Source organism: Cupressus sempervirens, chromosome 7 (genome assembly GCF_028749045.1).
Source record: "Cupressus sempervirens isolate cs-2001-9-10 chromosome 7, ASM2874904v1, whole genome shotgun sequence".
Lineage (NCBI taxonomy): Eukaryota > Viridiplantae > Streptophyta > Pinopsida > Cupressales > Cupressaceae > Cupressus > Cupressus sempervirens.
The window spans coordinates 13968903-13988736 of NC_143124.1; positions in this window are offsets into that span (position 1 = coordinate 13968903).

The window sequence follows — 19834 nt, forward strand, 5'->3', positions numbered from 1 at the left end:
TACTAAAGACTTTGTATTTGGGTGCAAATTTGCTCCCATGTTTCTTACTTGCCTTGCTTATTTGACCTTTTGTGAGTTCAGGCATCACACAAGCCAATGTTGACTCTCTTATTTCTTTCTCCATATTTAGGCAATAATGCCATTTATTCTCTACAATAGAATATAATTCTTTAAGCATAGTGTTATCAAGTTCAAGTGGAGTATTCTTGAACTTGGCCATCATAGTGTAGACTGATTCTTCCACTATGTTTTGCTCCTCTCTACTTAACTTATTAAAGTCAATACTTTTCAATCAAGACAAGTCTGCATTATCTCTTATATTGTCACATATATTATCTAGATTAGACTTAGTGGTGTGACTTACCACTTTGAATTGCTCATTTTCATCTGACTCGGTCCTTTCTTCATCTAACTGTGGAGGTGCCACATATTTTCTCCTCTTTTTCTCTGTTGGTCCTCCTTGCTCTATGGCTTTCTTCTTTTCTTGTTCTTTGGCCACCTTTGTTGTAGCTCTTGTATCTACCACGGTGGTAGGTTTGGCTAGGCTTGGCTTAGCCTTCTTTTTGCCTTTAGGCTATGTTGCAGGCTGCTTCTATGTTTTCCTTTTCTTGTGCTTTGTCTTAGGTGATTCCTCTTTTTCTCTAGCACCTTCTTCTTCTTCATCATCTTTACCCATGCCATGTGTTAGTGCTAGTGGTCCTTGCCCCTGTTCTTCTTCTTCTTCTTCTTCTTCTTCTTCTTCTTCTGCCTCTACTTCTACTATGCCTTCTCTGAACTTAGCCTTAAGCTTCTTTACTAATTTATCCTTTCCTTCAGTGTAGAAGTAGTATTTAGTTCCATATCCACTTTGGACTTGACAACATCATATGTGCCAAAGTGTGGAGCACTCTTATCTACCTCCTTTGCAAGTAGATTTGTTATTGTTGTAGATGCTTCATCAATATTTATCTCATACCCAAGTGGTCTAAGCCATCTTACCCTTGGTATGACCACTTGAATGTAAGTGTATTCAATATCAACAAGAAAACAAATATCATTTGTATGTTGCTCAACTAATGAAACAGGTATCCTCAGTCTTCGTTTCATAGATTTCTTGAAATCTTCAAAGTAGTTGGTCATGAGTGTCTCAAAATTTGCCCCCATTTGTTCAATATATTCATTCACCTGGGCTACTATGGACCTATTTGTCTTCCAGCTAACCTTTCCAAAAGAAGGAAATTCATTCTATACATAAAAGAATATACATATCAAAATTGCTCTGAATTTGCATTGACCTCCCTTTGTTCTTCTTATAGCTCCCAAATTTTCATTGATCTGTTGTAATTGTAGTTATACTAGATCATAGGTATGATCCTTTTTAACAAGTTTATAACCAACATCCACAGTAATATAGGGAACACTGTTGAGTCTTCTAGATTGATAAAACTTGTGGGATATGACTCTAACAACAAAATCAACAAGAGGATGCTTAATGGTATCTATGGTCATGCCTCTCTTATTCCACTTGGCTCCAATATTCTTCTCAATAGCTTATTTAGAGTCACTCCTCAGTGTTTTGGACCGATCTAGGGTTGGATACCCTGTTACCCTATGAATAATCCTTTTTGATATCTTAACTAGCCCATCTTCTAACCACAAACTATCATCATGAATCCTATTGAGTACAATTCTAATCCATTCAGTCTTTAAAGACAGTAGGGAACTTTAGGCCATGGGGTAAGCCCTTCTTCTCAATGATTTGAAACTCTTCTTTCAAGACTCCATTCTCACACAATCTATCATATATGCCTCCTTGATTTCCATGTCTCCAATAGCACCTATTGTGCAGTTATAGCATCTCCTAATATCTTGAACCATTACAACCTTGGGAGGAATTATGGATAGGGCTCTGGTAGGGTTGTTCTTATAGGCAACTTCAAGAATAGGTCAAAAATCAGCTTATTTAACTTCATTTGACACTAACTGAACTTCAAACATCTCTTTGTCCTAAGGTTTTCTAAAGTTGGATGCCACTTGTGCAATCTAGGGTTTAAACACAAAGAAATTTCAAAAATACGTAGCTCGGCACTAGTATAAATACCATAAAATCAATGAAACTGTGTTGAATCTATGTAGAAATCTACTCAAATGCTTGAAACTCTGCTTGAAAGTCATCCTGCGCTCTTCTCATCTTTTGTCGTTTGTTCGCAATGGTGAAAATTGATTCAAAATGCAATCATGTACCCTTATTTCATAGCATTTAATGCTTAGTGCATTTACAACTATCCACTCGGCTCCTTAAGCAATTCTGCTTTACTTGGTTTCTATTGGTTTTCAAACACTCAACATATACTGGAGTTTCTCTTACTCGGCTTCAACTAGAATTTCCATTCACTTAGCATTCTCTACTAACTTGGCTTCTATTGACTTTTGCAGACAACTCGACATGTATCATGATTTTACTTGGCATCTGAAGGCAACTTTCCTTACTCAGCAACACTTGTGAAAACTTGAAATTTTATCTTTGCGTCTTTATTTATGTTGATCTCTCCTTTTTAGTACTTACTTTTCTTGGAACTGATGTATGATAAAACATTAAATATCAGTCCCACATACCTTATTTTGCTTAGTTGGATGAAGTGTGACCACTTGACCTTTTGGGTGAAGTGATCCCTTCATTGGATGTGTTGCCTCCATCTTTCTTCTTCCATGTTTTATTCATTTCTTCTCTGATGTGTTCAACATCTACCTTCCCTTTTCCTTTGTTAAACTTTGAGTTGGGTGCCTTTGACCTTGTTGGACAATTTCTATTGATATGACTAGTCTTTAGACAACTGAAGCATGTAGTTTGGCTCAACCATCTGCTATAGTTTCCACTAAAATGTGTTCTTATCCAATTTTCAGGGATGTGTCCATACTCTTGATAGTAGTGACAACTTTTCCTAGTTTTGTACTCCCAATTGTAGTGATGTCCATGACTTTTAGTCTTTACTGATTGGTTTGGTGTCTACACGAGCTTCAATCTGCACTCAAAAGCTCTATGTCCATACTTCTTGCAATTGTAGTAGTGACCTTCAAATCTTGGTGTTCTAATGGTTCTAGTTCTACAATCATGTGCATGATGTCCTTGCTTGTTGTACTTGTGATAGTGACCCATATTTTTGGGTTTGTCATATTGGTTGACATTCTTGATCCTGCACACATTAGAGGTATGTCCCTTTTTACCACAAAAATGACAAGTAGGTTTAGTATTCTTACCTTTGTCACTTCTTTCTTCTGCAATCTTAGATGACTCTACTTTTTCAGTGTTGCTGTATCCCAATCCTAAAGTGTCATTACTGGATCTTGGTGATTTTAGAAGCTGATCAAAATGCTTGATGACTTCATTGGGTTTGTTGAAGCTCTTTTCAATTTCCTTTTCTCTTTTCAGGTCATTTTGTAGTTGTTAATTTTGCATCTTCAATGTGGAGATCTCAATGTCCTTGACATTTAGCTCATGATGTGCATTCATCATCTGGCTCAGTGTGTCTAGCTGCATGTTGGAAATTCTTGCAAGCTCAATTGAATTTTGCTCCAACCTATTGGCTAGGTTTCTCTTGTCTTCTTCTATCATAGCCTTATCTTCAATAGCTCTTTTCTTTTGTTCAGTCACTTCACAAAGCATCATGGCTTGTGATTTTTGTTTAAGCTTGAGAGTTCTGATCTCTTCTACTTGAGCTCTATTCTTTTCCATCAGGTCTGCTATTGCTACATCGAACTCCTTGGAATCTCCATTTGCAAACACTTTTGAGGTGTCAATCTCCTTTTACTATGTATCATTCTCAACTATGGCAATCTCTCTTCTTCTCTTTAAGGATTTCCTCAATTCTTCCCTAGCTTCTTCTAGAGAATGTAGAATGAGATGTATCTCAATCTCTTGGTTTTATATGATCTTCCCAATTTTGTAGACTTCCATTTCTAGATCTTTTTCTCCAAGCTTTAAGGTTTCTCCCTGTGAGAACTCAACTCTAATACCAATTGTTAGAATTTACAAGTGGGAAGATTTACTTCTGAGAGGGGAGGCGAATCAGAAGTAACTAACTTTATCCTCTTACACTTTTAACATGCATCTAACATCTTCTAATAAACATGAAATTAAAGACATGCATGAAAATAGATAACACAAGATTTGGTCACCTAGAAACCCTCTAAAATGAGAAGGTAAAACTAGGGTGGGGATGACACCCACAACTTATCACTGCAGCAATATGTAACTGTTTAAGATTACAAAATTTGACCACCATCAATGGTCTACCCTATGAAAGGCCTACCTTGTTAAAGGCTTTACACCCTGTTAAAAGTGACCTTTCTAAAGGATTTACAAACAATCACTTGGAATGTCACCCTATTAAGGATTTACAATATGGTTGTTAAACCAAGCTATCATCATAGGATTTTCATTCTCCTAATACAATGGCTAGAAAGTATTATAGAATGTGTTGACCTGATGACTTACAATCTTCAATTGCTAATTCCAAATCCTTGTTCTGCTAATTCTGATTTGATCCTTCCTGATTTGATATAACTTTGTTCATAGTGTTGATGCTTTGTTCTGATCAACTTGATTCTGCAATGTTGCTCTTCCTCTAAGTCCTTACACCCCTTAAAATTTTTCTAGTATTCACGCATGCATTGCCACATGACCTCTTACACACACGAATTATAGGGTTTTGACCTCCTTATAAAGGTTTTGAGACTTAGGGTTAGGTATGAATCTACGATCGAGATTCATCCATCTTTCCTGCTCAATTCTTTCCAATTTTTCTAATTGGTTGCATGCTCTCTCCATTTTTCTAATTGGTTGCATGTTGATTGCATAGAGAATGTAATAGATTTGATTTTATCTTTTAGATCCTTCAAGATTCGTCTTGAGTAAGCTCAAAAATAGTTTACATATGAGTTTGTGAAGGCACAAACTCATATGTTGATTTTGTGTTACTCGACACTTACTGATTGCTAATGCTCGGCACATATAGGAATTATGTCTTGCTCGACACCTATTCTTTACTCAACACATATACTAGCTTGACATTAATTGTCACTCAAAAATTGAAACTTGCTTGACACTTGAATGAATCGGCACCTATTGAACTTTTGACTCGGCACATACTGTAGCTTGGCATCTATATTATACTCGACTTCAACCTTTGAATTTTCTCAAGTGTGTTGACACTTAATTGTCAAAACCAATCTGAGACCAACAACCATTTGACTAAAACATTAAGGAAAACATATTTAAAGCTAACAAAAGTATTCAATTTTAATGAATCGAATTAATAAAAGAAGATTCTTGTATCCAATTTTATTAAAGTTTTTAAAACAACAAATACAAACCTTTCATTGTTGTCTATCTCTTTTGAAGAATATATTTTTTTATGCATTTATTTAATTAATCTTTTATATTCAACTTGGATTGGCAACTAAAAGGATTTTTTTTTCAATAATAATGATTTATTTATTCAAATAAGCTAGGATGAACTTGCCTCGAAACAAGAGTGGAAACAAGTGCTCCACCATCTCGTCAGAAATCAACTAGTCAACACAAAAATCAGAGGAAAAAGTCTCAACAACCCACCCATTTTGTATGAGACTTGAGAACCATATCTAGTTTCCTTGGAAGTCTATTCTTCTTCCTTTTGACCATTTTCCATCCTTCTTCCAATCTCAAGGCCTTTGCTTGTTGCATGCCTAAAAGCACATTGTTTTTATCCACACACTTCTAAACTTAGATCCCAATTCATCCACTATCTTATCCTCTCAAAAAAAATCATTTTGTACACTTTTTTCCATTCCTTTAGACTTCTCTCATCCAACAGGTGTACCCACCTCTACTTGAGAAACCTGTCCAACATAGCCAACATCATTGTTTACATGAGTTTCACTATTCCTTTGGTTCCTCTAAGAGAAATCTAGCTCAAGAGGCACCTTGAAACCACCATCTTCAGCTACAACCTTAAAGAAACTACATTATTTCTCAACCTTCTTCTCCACTACATAATGTTGAGTCAATACATCTTTTCACCAAGTAGATGTCGTAGGATCCATTCCCTATTTACATTTTTTAGTGACATGCCCTGTTTGAAAATATCTTCTACACTTGAATGAGATCCCTGCATAATCCATTGATCATGCCCAATAACCCTTAGAATATTTAACCATAATCTTAGTTGGAAAACTCTTCTCAAGATCCATTTCAACTACTAAATGTGCAAAAGTAGAATGAAGGAGGTTTAACAAGCTATCATCAACCATAAAAAACACACCTCAAGAATTTCTAATAGCTTCTAACATAGAATCAAACCAAAGATGAAGGGGAAAATTTGGAAGCCTTACCCACACTAAAACCCAATCAAATTTCTTTCTTGTTGCCAAATAAAAATATCAAAGAAAACTTATCCCCCCAGCACCAGAAATGTTCACAGATTACTCTGTTTTTATTGTTAACACTTCCAAATACAATAATAATAAAACCTTTAACAACTAGGTAGATCTAGTCTCCCTAATCCAAAATGGGCTCCCAATGCTCTGAATTCCATGAATTCAATGCTTTTAATCTTTGCCAAAAACCCTAAAAGTGCCCAATAACCCCTAGCTTTGAGAACACTGAGAGATTGCAAGAAATCTCATCCTCAACCCTCATACTAGCCTTGACTATGATATTCATCAAAGAGGAATACAAAGCCACACCCTATCCAAACATGCAATTTCCCTCTCTACCTACAAGCTTTTCTTTTATCCTATTCACCCTCTATCTCAAATCCACCTAGCTACACCATATTCCCCTTGTTTGACATTATCCCATTGATCCTCTGCACAAGAAGCATCCTTTCCCAAAGTTTGACCTCATGTCCTAGCCTCTAGCATGCCTATACACCTTTTACTCATTCCATGACCATTCAAAGACCTACCTTCCTATAGATCCTCATTGTCACCTGACGAACTCTACATCATAGGCATCCCATAGCTTCCTTGTTGATTTCTACCAACTCATGAAAGCTCGCCCATCTAGAAATGAAAACCTACTTGCTTCATACGTACCCTCAATGGCATCAAGGTCACTGATGAAAGCTTGATCCCATCATAGTGACCCTTGAGTGCTTGAGAAAATAGATTATTGGGGCCTATGCAACCCACACTACAACCCTAAGTTGTTGCAAAAACCTTAGAATAGGACAAAAAAATGGAAGCCTTTGAGTAGCATCTACCTAATAAGGGACTAAAAGTTTATTTCTATTTTTATTTTATATTAATAATTAATTAAAAATATAATTTTAATATAAAATATATAAGATTTTAATAATTATCAACATAAATTATTAATAATGTAGTTAGTTTGAATCAAGATGTTTAATGTGTCTTTTTTGATACAAAACAAAATATAGTGTGACTTTCCAACATGATATTATGTCATTTTTCATACTTTATATAATTTTGAATATATAAATATTTTCTTTGGTGCCTCTATAATTTAAAGAGTTGAATAGTGAAAGTAAAAATATGGCTTAAATTTTGAAAAACTTTGTAAAAATCATCAAAATCTTTCTTTCTATGTTGTCCTTCGAGGTTTTTTTTTTCCTTAGGGTAGCTTGGAAAAGTTTTACTAAATAAAATTAAAGATCTCAAAGAAACTAGATGGACAACATCCTTTTTATGGAAAACTTGTGGAGGTAAGATCTTTAAACATAAATGTTCAAGTAATGGTGATTAATGGTTTATGATATATTAAAATTTTATTTGGAGGGTTTTATTATGCTCGTGTGATTGATGTGGCTTTATGTATGCGAGGCTTAGGAATGATTGCATAAAGAGAGAAAGTTTATAAGGATTAAGGCACCTCACCTTGAAAAAGGGGTGTATTCCAAACTTACATAAAATATTCCTAATCCAATATTGTTAATATTGTCATCTTATCTCCCTATTCTTGAAGTTCAGGTGAGTCTCAATGTATTGATGAACTCACAAGTGAGATTTACTATTATAAATTATATTTTAGTAAAATGGTATTTATACAATTAAAAGGAAAAGTATTATTTTAAAAAACTGCTTTGATGATTAATTGATTGTATAACTTGATCTTTACTTTTAGAAAGTATAGATTTTAAAATTATTTCAATAGCATTATAAACCTTCATTATTATTCTATTTCAAAAAACTAATTTATTGAAAATTCTTAGTAATATTAAACTTTAAAAATATGAAACATCTACATATGATATAAAAAGATGATTATAAAATATAACTAGCACTTGCACCATAGAAGGTGCAAGGGAATAGTGGATAGGCAATTTTGTACATGTTTTAACTTAACTACCTATATGCCCAACCACACAAAATTGAACATATTATCAAGGTAATTCCTATTGTGTGCATCAATTTCCCTAATCAAAGAGTTTTCCTAGATCCTATTGTCATGGCATGAAAAACATAGTTTCCCAATAGATAGGCTACTCTCCCAAAAATTATTGTCATAATAGATGGACCCAATAACTCAAGAAGTAAGAAAAGGAAAGGTATCTCAACCTAATCAACTAGCAAGAATTCCAGGGAAAACCACCATGCACTATCTTGATTCTCAAATTTATAGGGAGCGTCAAGTACATTCTCCTTCATTGTTACATTGAAGGATGTCTCTAAGACAAAGTCTTCTTGTCTCCCTTGCCATTTGTCATGGTTGTATTGAGGCAAGAGTGATTTTTCTTTTCAAGCTTCAACACTCTTTACTTTGTTCATAGGAAACCTGATGATTAGAAGTGACAAACTATCGGGTTAAAAAAAATTGATTTAGAGCATAACCTCGAGCATCCTTTTATCTTTTTTAGTTTACCTCTTGATGGTTTAGTATTTTGAGAATTTCCATGTGAACCCTTCCCACATGTTGTTATCCAATGTCAGACATAGAAATCCCCTTCGTCCCAACAGAGGTATGAAAAACATTTTGACAACCAACTACTAGAATCTCCCCACATAATTGCAAACCTGCAAATGTAATAAGAAGAGAAAATTAGAGTAACACTTCTTAAAGTCCCTTATTCACAAGAATACAATTCTTATCAAAGTTAGCTCAAATAAACCAAGTTTTTATCACAATCTACTTTTGATATCAATCATAGAAATGCCAACGAAACATTTTGCATATAAAGCCTTTAAATCCTAATCAAAAGGTTTGAAAAGCAAGGAAAGTAAAGGTTAGTAGAATTTAAAAAAAAACCAACCATCCATGTGATAATTAATTACTAAAACCAAATTCAAAACAATTGCAAGATCCTTCAGAGGGCTAATTTGAACCTAAAATCATACCACACTATAAACCAAAAAATCATTATAGTCCAAAAACACATGTAGATATTACCAAGTGACAAGTTATCTTTGAAAAAATATCTTCAATCTATTAAAAGGTCCTTGAAACACAAACTCACAAATCCTAAATATCAGTGCCTACAACAATTGTTACATTGTAGTAGTAATCAGTATATTGAATGAAAAATTGATAACACTATACAAAATAAACAACTACCAAAATACTGACAATTAAAAAATCTAATGTGAACTTCATTCATATGAATATGCCAAATATCTTTCAACATGTGAATCTTCTCAAATTTGTGGTTACTTGAAATACTCTGACCCTATATTTACAAGCAAGAGCTCAACACATGACAAGATTTATACATAGTATTTAGGAAAATTTGAAATAATAAGAGAATAGAGGGTTTTTTATTTTGTTTTTTTATTTTAGAGACTTGTGAGGCTCATACTATTTATTCTAATTTTTGTATTTTTATTTAATAAAATAGATAACTTATATTAATTATTTTAATTATTAAAAAAAAAATTATTTCCATTTTTTTCAATTAGTACAAATCTCTTCCATTTCATACAAATATATTTTATTTAGCATACTAGAGATTTAGGTAACTTATTATTGTTTATTTTATTTTTTTGATAGGTAACATTTTTTATTATTTTTCATTGATATTAAAAAGAGGAGTTACATACAACTGTCATTTGCATAAGTTGGCTAAAAGCATTACAAACATATATCTTCCCTACCCCACAAACTTATATAGACGTTAAACAAAAAAAGGGCATTAACATCCTACCAAAAAATAACAGCATCCCAACCTACAAAAACCCACAAAAAAGAGGCATTTTAGATGCCCAAGGCAATGACACCGTCCATCTCTACCAACCAGTTGTGCTTTATCCTTAAACCATTGTGTTGCCTCCTCCCTCGTGAAGTTTGGAATGGTTTGGTCATCCTAAACTGACCTTGGCATGCTGAGAGAACTCATTCCTTAGCGACACTTGCTGCCCATATCACTTGTGCCTACCTCTTCAGTCAATGAGATGTCTAGCCACATTCCTTTCACCATAGAATCTCCAGCATCCTTCTAAACTCTCCTCTCAAGCTGGTGTCATAGGGGATGTCCTAGAGTTGTCACACTTTTGCATGGTGTCGCCTCACTCGACACCATATCTTCTCCTATAGGAATTCCATAATCTTCTTCCACCCTTTCTTTGCCTGTGGTATGTGCACCCCTTGTGGATTTGTCAATGACTAGATGATCAGGGGTTGAACTAATGAATCCCCTCCCCCAATCAACCTCCACGGCTCTTATCCCTTCTCCAACCCCACATCTAGAACAACTTTGATCACAATATGCTCTAGACCCTATAGCCATTGTGGGTCAACACATGCTACCACGACCCTAAGAAATTCCTCCTTGGTCTCACTAACTAGTAGTGCCAATGACTTAAAGAGCGAAGCCACGTCCAAGTTGGAGTCTCTCCTCTAGTAGGATTCTAGATACTCCATTCCATACATTTTTTGGATGCCATCCAAGAACTTCGGATCATCAAACATGAAAATATTCTTCAGATGCCTAACTGTGACCTTCCCTTCATATGATTACGTTTGATTATCTAATTCAAGCGCAAAATTAGCCTCCATTTATGTCTCTTTGCTAAAAACCCTGTGAAGTACCCTTCCTTTGCTCCTTGAAATCACACACTTCGAACAATCTAGAAGCTTTCTATTAGATTGTGGTGACTCATCAAGGAAGTATTATATATACTCCATAATTCCTTGGTGGGGTAACTTGTTTTGGGGTTATTTTATCAGCATTTTATGGTCGACATGTTGTAACTAATTTTAACCCTAAAGTGGCAAAAATACTTGTATAAAAGGGCTTAGGGTTAGGGGTTGTTTCATAAGGTGTGATACAAAAATTGCTTCTTGTGGCGATATTGAGTTGTAAGGGGTTACAGATTGTAATTAGGTCGTAATCATTAGATCGTAATAATATTGGACTTGTTGTTTGGTGGACCTAGCCCAGGGATTGGGTGAACCACATTAAATCTCGATATCTTGTCTCTTCTGTGTGATCTATTATTTTATGTTATTGGTTATATTTGCATGTAACTTTTATTTATATCTGAGGTTTTATCCTAACACTTTCTCTATTTGGGGTGCCAATAAATAGTTACAATCTTTGTCACACGCAAGGGATTAATATTTCATGAATGTTGTCAAGATTATTGATTTGTGATTTGAGTTGTACTCCCTTCATTAATCAAAAAAATGCTTTTTTGGCCCTTTCATTGTGTTTTCCAATCTTTATTCCAAGTCGGTCTTTGAAAATTCCATTGTGAATCCCCAAAGTTGCATTCATGTCCATGTTGGCCAACTTGTTTGCCACCTTATTTGCTTCTTTGTATACATGGGAAACCTTAAAGTCCTCAAACTCCATTAACAAGCATCAAAACTACTTTATGTGTTTGTCAAGATATCACGCTTCTAGCTTCTCTTTCTTAAATTTGTTAGTGATTATCTCTTAATCCACTTCAAGATGCACTCTACGGATACCCAATTTAGCATCTAAGACTAAAGCCTCTTTAGCCACTTCACATTCTACCACATTATTTGTACCATCCCTTAGTCATTTGACCACAAAAGAAAGGTTGTTTCCCTGATGATCTCTTGCTATACAACCATAACTAGAGACTCAGATTTCCTTGAGTGGCCTCGTCAAAGTTAATTTTACCCATCCTTCCCCTGGTGATAGTCAAAACACCTTTTCCCTTTTCATTTAGGATTAGCCCTTAAAAGCCCATTAATAGGCCAATCATACTTTCTTAACTCTAATACCCAAGAAAAATAGGATTGAAGAGCTAGGAGACTTCAAACCTATTGCATTATGCAATACTATCTATAAAATTCTCTCAAAAGCTTTAGCTAACCATCTCAAAAAATTTCTCCCTAAACTAATAACAGAAGAATAAATAGGATTTGTACCTGGGAAATATATTCTAGATGGCATTTTTATCATTCAAGAAATGATTCATTCAGCAAACAAAAATAATGAAGCGTGCATGTTATTAAAATTAGATATATAAAAAGCTTATGATGAAGTAGACTAGAGATTCCTATGTAAAATGTTCAAAGCTTTTGGATTCTTGAAACAATGGATAAACATCATATTTCAGTGCATATCTATCCCAAAAATATGTCGAAGTTGATGAAATCCACCTCCGAAGACGCCCAAGATCACCTGCATGTGAAAACCTATCAAAGAGAAGCCAAGGAAGGAAGAGTGTGGAGCAAGGGAAAAACCCTAAATGGACATGAGAGACAACATATGCAAACACAAGAAAAAATGTATTTACAATGAGAATGTTATTATGTTTGATACAATGAGGGAGCTCGAATATAAAGAGCTCCAGGAATCTCCTAGAACAAGCTAGAAGATGCTAGGAGATAAGTGTGACAACTAAGCATACATCCACATGAGGTGGAAAGTCCTCGAACAAGGTGAGAGGATAAGTATGACTTAGGAGAGAACAAACTCTCGTATTGTCAACAACTTATAACTAACTCCTAGACTACAACCAATAAATAAAATGCATTTACCTAAGTAAGCTTAAGTAAATAGAATAAATAATTAGTAAATTAATTATTTACTCTAACACCCTCCCTTAAGTGCAACTTAGGGAAATGCCTTAAGCTCACAAAACTAAGAAATGCAAAATGCATAATGGGTCCCAGCAACGAGGCCATGTTAGGTACCCATGTACAAATGTAAAAGATGCAACCTTTGAAAATGGGGAAAGAGAGAAAACCACATGGGAAAAACCCTCCCCCAAAAAGAGGTGAGAACCTAGTGAAGAACAGAAGAAGCCTCCAACTAGGGAAGTGTCCCCTAAAACAGGAACAAGGAGTGATCATGAACAACATCACTGAAGCATGAAGAGTCGCAAATCTGCCATCAAGAAGAAAATTGCTCATCTAAAGAACCTCCATGGAAGAAGAAGGCACAAACTAAGCATGTCTATATGGTAGATGATCCATCTCACCGAAATGCATAGGTAGCCAACCACTACAATCACCTTGTATATAAGATCAACCACTGAATACATAGTTCACACTATCGAACCATCAAACCACGGATGCATTATAACAATAGCATAACCCCCCCTTAATGCAAATGGGGTGAGATGACAAGCAACTAAGAAGATGAGCCAAAGTCTCCTATAGACGAACCAAGAACGATGAGAGAGGAAGAGGTATAGACATCTATAAAGACACGGTCACACTGATGCTACATGAGGCTAATGTAATGGAAGGGGCACTCACTTGACAAAGGGAGAATGCCTAAAACAGCAAACAACTATCTAGGGAGATCCCATAGGGTGACCTCATATCCCCCTTTCTCTTTGTCATCATGGCAGAATCCTTTGGAAGAGCAATTAAATAGTGCAACTCTAAAATAAAATTTGAGGGGTAAAGCTCACCAAGAATGTGGAAAACACCACACATCAGCAATTTGTTGATGATACAATATTAGCTAGAGCAAGCACTAAGAAAGAGATAGACTATTTCAAAATGATTTTGGACAATTACTCAAAAGCCTCAAGTCAAAAAATTAATTCAAAAAAATTGGAAATCTTTTTCTTAAACACAATAGTAGATAGAGAATAATATGTATGCAATAAACTTGGATTTAAAAAGGGCACCTTTCCTTTTAAATATCTAGGAATATATTTGGAAAAAGGAAATAAAAATAACCAAGAATGGGAACAAACCTTAGGAAGACAGATAACCAGATAGAGGCCTGGAAAGGGAAATGGCTAACCAAGGTCAAGAGAGCAACAAAAATTAAAAGCATGCTATCGGTTATACCTACTTATCAACTCTCATGTTTATAAATACCTAAGAACATAAATCAAAAAATTGAGAAGAAATTAAGAGATTTCTTTTGGAATGGCTTAGAAGACAAAAAGAAGGTAGCATTGATCAGTTGGGAAAAAATATGTAGGCCTAAAAAAGTAGGAGGACTAGGAATTAAAAACCTAGATTGGCATAATGAAGCTCTAGGAGAAAAACAAGTATGGAGAGTATATCAAGAAAGAGAGAAAAAATGGGCCAGAATTCTATATAATAAATATCTTAATGCATCTTATAGCACTTCACTATTCAAAAATCAGAACCCTCCCAGAGGTTCTACAACATAGAATTTTTTGATGAAGTGTCGCTCTCTCATAACCAAATTTTTGACATGGGACATCAGTAAAGGTCATAAGGAACTTGGATTTGTTTTTGTAGTAACTGATTCACCCCTCCCCTCTTAGTAAGCATTACTCTGGGAAGACTCTTGGAATGGGTATTCCCCCCTTGATCACTTTGATGTAACTCATAATGCTAAAGTTTACTTACAAACTATCTAGGGAACTAAAGTAGAAGACTACATTCAATTGAACCAATCTAACGAAGAAACTTCCTAGGAATGGAAATCTTTAGACAATTGTGGTCTTAATCTAGTAGACCAGGAGATCTTAGAAAATATCCTTAAAGATCATCTGATCAAAGTTAACAATAGGGAGGACAAACTTATCTGGGCAACATCCAAAGACAAAAGCTATAAAGTGAAAGAAGGATATAAACAAATTATAAATTCACAAATATGGGAAGCAATAAACATCCCAATAAACCTTGTTGAGATCCAGTAGAGCTTCCCAAAGCAGGCATCTTCTTATGGGCAGCTATCCAAAAAAGAATCCTAACAGTAGAGAGAATTAGAAAAATGGGATTTGAAGGCCCATCAAGATGTAATCTCTGAAAAGAAGAATCAGAAACAACAGAACATCTTCTATATCAATGCAAATTTGCAAACGAATGCTAGACATGGCTTAGATCAAAACTAAATTGGATTGCCCCTCTACCAGAAAAATAGCAAGACCATTTGATAGGGTTGCCAAAAAAAGTAGATAATAAAGTTTATGAAAAACTCTGGAGCATTATGCCAACGATTCTAGTTTGGGAGATATGGAAAGAAAGAAACAAATGAATCTTTTAGAATGAAGAACTCAACACACTATCTCTTTGTAACAAAATTGAGGCTAACATAGTGGAGGTTATAAATTGTGATTTAAGGAAAAAATTGAAACAAGAAGGATCACTCATAGAATGGGATGCTGATTTTTAAAAAAAAATGAAAACACCTAATTAATCCACCCCTAACATATAAGAGGGATAACAATGCAGCTAGAAAAGAATGCAAATGGGAACCACCACCGAAAGGTTGGAAGAAATTCAATTTTGACAGAGCTTCTACAAGCAATCTGAGAAAGGCAAGAATAGGGTGTATAGTTAGGGAAGAATCTGGAAACTGGCTACCAAAAAGAGAAAAGCCTCTAGGAGTAGTCTCTAATAACATGGTAGAACTAGAAGTAGTAGAAGAAGGTCTAAAAATATGTATCATTCTAAAAATCAAGAAAATTATAATCGAAGGTGACTCACAAATAGTCCTAAACACGCTCAGGAAAGGGAAAACTTCAAACTAGATATTAAATTCCCAACTAGAAGAAACCATTAAACTACTAGAAGGATTTGAAGAAATTAGATTTTCTCATATATTTAGAGAAGGCAACACTAAAGAAGATAGTTTAGCAAACAAAGGTACAAATGGAGAAAATATATCAACATTTAATCAAAGCTAGTTAAGGATAATCATACTAAGTCTATGTCCTATATAGTCACCCCCTTCAACACTTGGATTCATGATTTTGCTCACAAGGTGCAAATCTTGTTCACATATCTCCACAAACTTAAATCTATGCCTCAGTTATATCGTGACTTAAAAGCATCACATTAATAATGATCTCGAGAGGAGAATAATCATTCAAATGCATGAAGATGACATCGCCACCCATCGTTCTAGGTCCTTCCCTTCTACTATTATATTAACATGGGCCAGTTTATAGATTTGTCATATTCACCCCCCCTTGTCTGAATTTGGTTCTGTGTTGCCTTCCCACAAATGGAAACCAACATTTGCTTGTATCATGCTTATGAAAATAGAAACATGGCCTTCTATGGTTTAGTCAAACTTGAAAGATGGAATTAGCTTTTTTGACCCATAGATGATATGAGTAGGGTTGCGATCAGTAGGATTTTGGGGGAAGGGGTTTTCAACTACGAATTTTTTTGGTGCACTAATAGTGATATCCTGGGGTTATGGATTGGATGCCTAGCTAGTGCTAGAGTAGAAAATTGGGACATTATCAAATTGAGTTTTAATCTTTTTGACCCGAGCTGGCTAATAGGTTTAGAGGAAGTGGTTTTTAATATTGATGAAAAACTCAAAATTCTACTGACTGAAGCTTACATAGAGCATCAACTAGGTAGCCCCGAACTCGCTAATGGCCCTAAGTGCCCTTGCTTGGTAGTTAGAGATAACATTCTCTTTTTTCCAAAAATGGCCAAGGATGGAGGCTAGTGTGCAATTCTTGTTGCGATGGAAAGGCTTAAAAGTGGACCCAACAAGAGAGTGGCTTATGAACTATTTGTAGGCTTTTGACATGTATATTCACTTGGATGTGGATTTCTCTAACCTGGAAGCTGTTGAGTTCTAGGAACACCTACAAATTCCAACCTGGCTCTAGGGAAAAAAAAACATTTAGGAAGCCTCAGAGATTATTATGGTCTTCAAGAAGTATAGTCAGGATCTATTGCTAGCCACTCATTTTCTCTGCTCTAGTTTTTTCTCCCTATCTCTTTTTAGTAATGGGCTAGTACCCTTGTTTTATTGCTAAGGCTTGCTAGGTTTTGTACTGTTGCATTTTTCCTAGGCAACTTATAGAAGTTTTTAAGTTAAAGGGCTATAGTAGGAGTCGACTCACTGCATTTATTAAGGCAGCCAGAAGTTTAAATATAGCTTAAGGTCCTTTCAGAACTTGATTAAGAACTATAGGCTTTATTATGTAAATTTCTACTAATATTAATATTAAATCCTTATCTTATAAAATCTTGTTTCAAAATTTGATTGGCCTGGGATTGGGCCTCTGCTGGAATTGTCTTTTTAAGTTTGTATTTGGTCTCTAAATCTATACTTATTTAAGTTTATTCGTGCCCTTTCTTTATCTATACTCTTGAAGATCAATTTAATCTTTACATACTAGTTATTCTCACACTTAGAATCCTAAAACTATAGATGAGAAAGAAGAATTTGGTGTTGCATTCTCATTATTAACCTTGTAACAAAGACTCATTTCGAAATGTTTAAAAGTTGTGGAGGTTTTAATGGAATATCTTATCATATCAAAACAGCTATTAACAATAAAATCAATAATATGAATAAAGCTCTAAATCAGTAAAACGGGCACATTAAAAACAAATTTTTAATAGGGAAAAACTTAATTTCTGTTAGAGGACTCCAATCATTTAATTCTATACTGCTCCTACACATTGAATTGGGATCTTCTCGCTTATTAAGTCTGAGAATTGGAAGTGTTTTCTCCTTATAAGATTATCATTATTAGGTCCATGCTTTTATCTTTTATTTGGTTAATGCTTAACCCTTTTTGGCGGTTAACCTTTGTTGTTGTTCCTTTCCTTTTTAGTAGCTCTCATACTCCCCCACTAAGGATGCATATTTTGGTGCTCATGAATTGCTTCCTCATGCTTTAATAAATGCACTTCTTTCATCCAATTATTTCAAGGAGATTTTGATCTTTTATCTCACTGGGGTATGCCCCTTTTATTATATGTATAATAAAGGACATTGGTCTCGAGCTAGACTAGAGATTTTCTTGCTCCGTTCTTTCCTACTAGTGCCTGTCAGAACGGAGAATCTTGTAACTCTTATTATTATTATCTAATATAATATAAGGCTTTGGCAGTTTACCGATAAAAAAAACAAATAAAAAAAACCCATTAACGGGCCTATTATTGTTTATTTTTGTTTTAATATTTTTAATTAATAAAAAATAATCTTTATTTTGATTATTTCATTTATTAACAAATAGACAAAAAAAATTTCTATTGAGAAAATATTTATTTAATTTTTGTTATAAAAAATATTAAATTTTATTTTATTTAAATTAATTAAATAGATGATTTTTTTAATGAAAATAAAATATTGAAGAGCTATTTATTTAACTATTCATATAAAAGGTAATCTTAAATTTAGTATATAAAGTTTTTCAAATATTATTATTATTTTTTATTTTTTTAATGTAAAGATATTATCATTTAATAATATGAGATTTCCACAATCCATTTGAAAGCAAATTGGTTTTTGGATTTGATTGTGTTTGTTTTTTATCATCAACATTTCGAATCACACTCTGTGATCCATCATCGAGATGTGAGAGATAAGGATAGACTAGTCTCCCAAAAGAGAAATAAAAATGGGAGGAGAAGGATAAACACACAAACCGAGGTAAAATATACAAAATTAAAATAAATGTGTGCACTGTAAAAGGAAGACAACTAAAAAAAGAAGAGAAAAAAGGAACACACACACACACACAAAGCATGTATGGTAAAGAAGGAAAATTGAAAATGAGACAAATGTAAAGAACCAACCAAAAGGAAAATAACAATAAAAATAACTAACCACAACACCAGGAAACTGAAAGAAAAGATGTGTGTGTGTGTGTGTGTGTGTGAAACTAATATCTAGGCAAAAAGAAAACATAAAATTAAATAAATAAATAACAGAGAGATTAATTTAAATTTTAAAAATAATTACGAACTAAACTAAAAGAAAAGGGGATAAAAAAGAACAAAATACTGTAGATACAAAAGAAAAGATGTATATATATACCTATATACATATACGTGTGTGTGTGTGTGTGTGTGTGTGTGTGTTGATAGATTGTATATATATAGATATATATGTATGTATATATGTCTATACATCTATATATGTGTGCGTGTATAAGTGTTAATAAATAAAGAATGAAAAAACATGCACAATGCAAACAAATAAATAAAAACTTATATCTAAAAACATAACAAAATAGTAGATACTGGCAAAAGAACCATCAGGAATAAATACAAAAAATAGTGTTGAGCGAGGGAGATTGTTGAGACTAGATTGAGGGAGATTGTTGAAGAAGGAGATTGTATGTTTTAATCATTATTTTTACTGATGTCAAACCTACTATTTGCTAGTAAGACAGTTGCTTATATGATTTAAATACTATCACTTATTTGATTGATGAAGAGGATTTGATCAAAAGATGTAGCAATAGCACCTAAAGGAAAGGTTGAGTTATGATTATGTAAAGAAATACAAGAATCAGTTAAGACAGTGATAACATGATGTATTGATAATCTAATTAAGGTTACAAAGGTTGATTACACTAAGAAAATTTAGAAAAATAAGTTACACAAAGTTTGTCTACAAAGTTTGACCAAGTGGATATAGGTGTCGAGTAAAGTCAATGCAAGCCGAGCAGAAAATTAGTTGGAGTCAAGTAAAAGTTTATTCTAGTGTATGCCGAGCAAAACAATGGATACCGAGTATAGTTT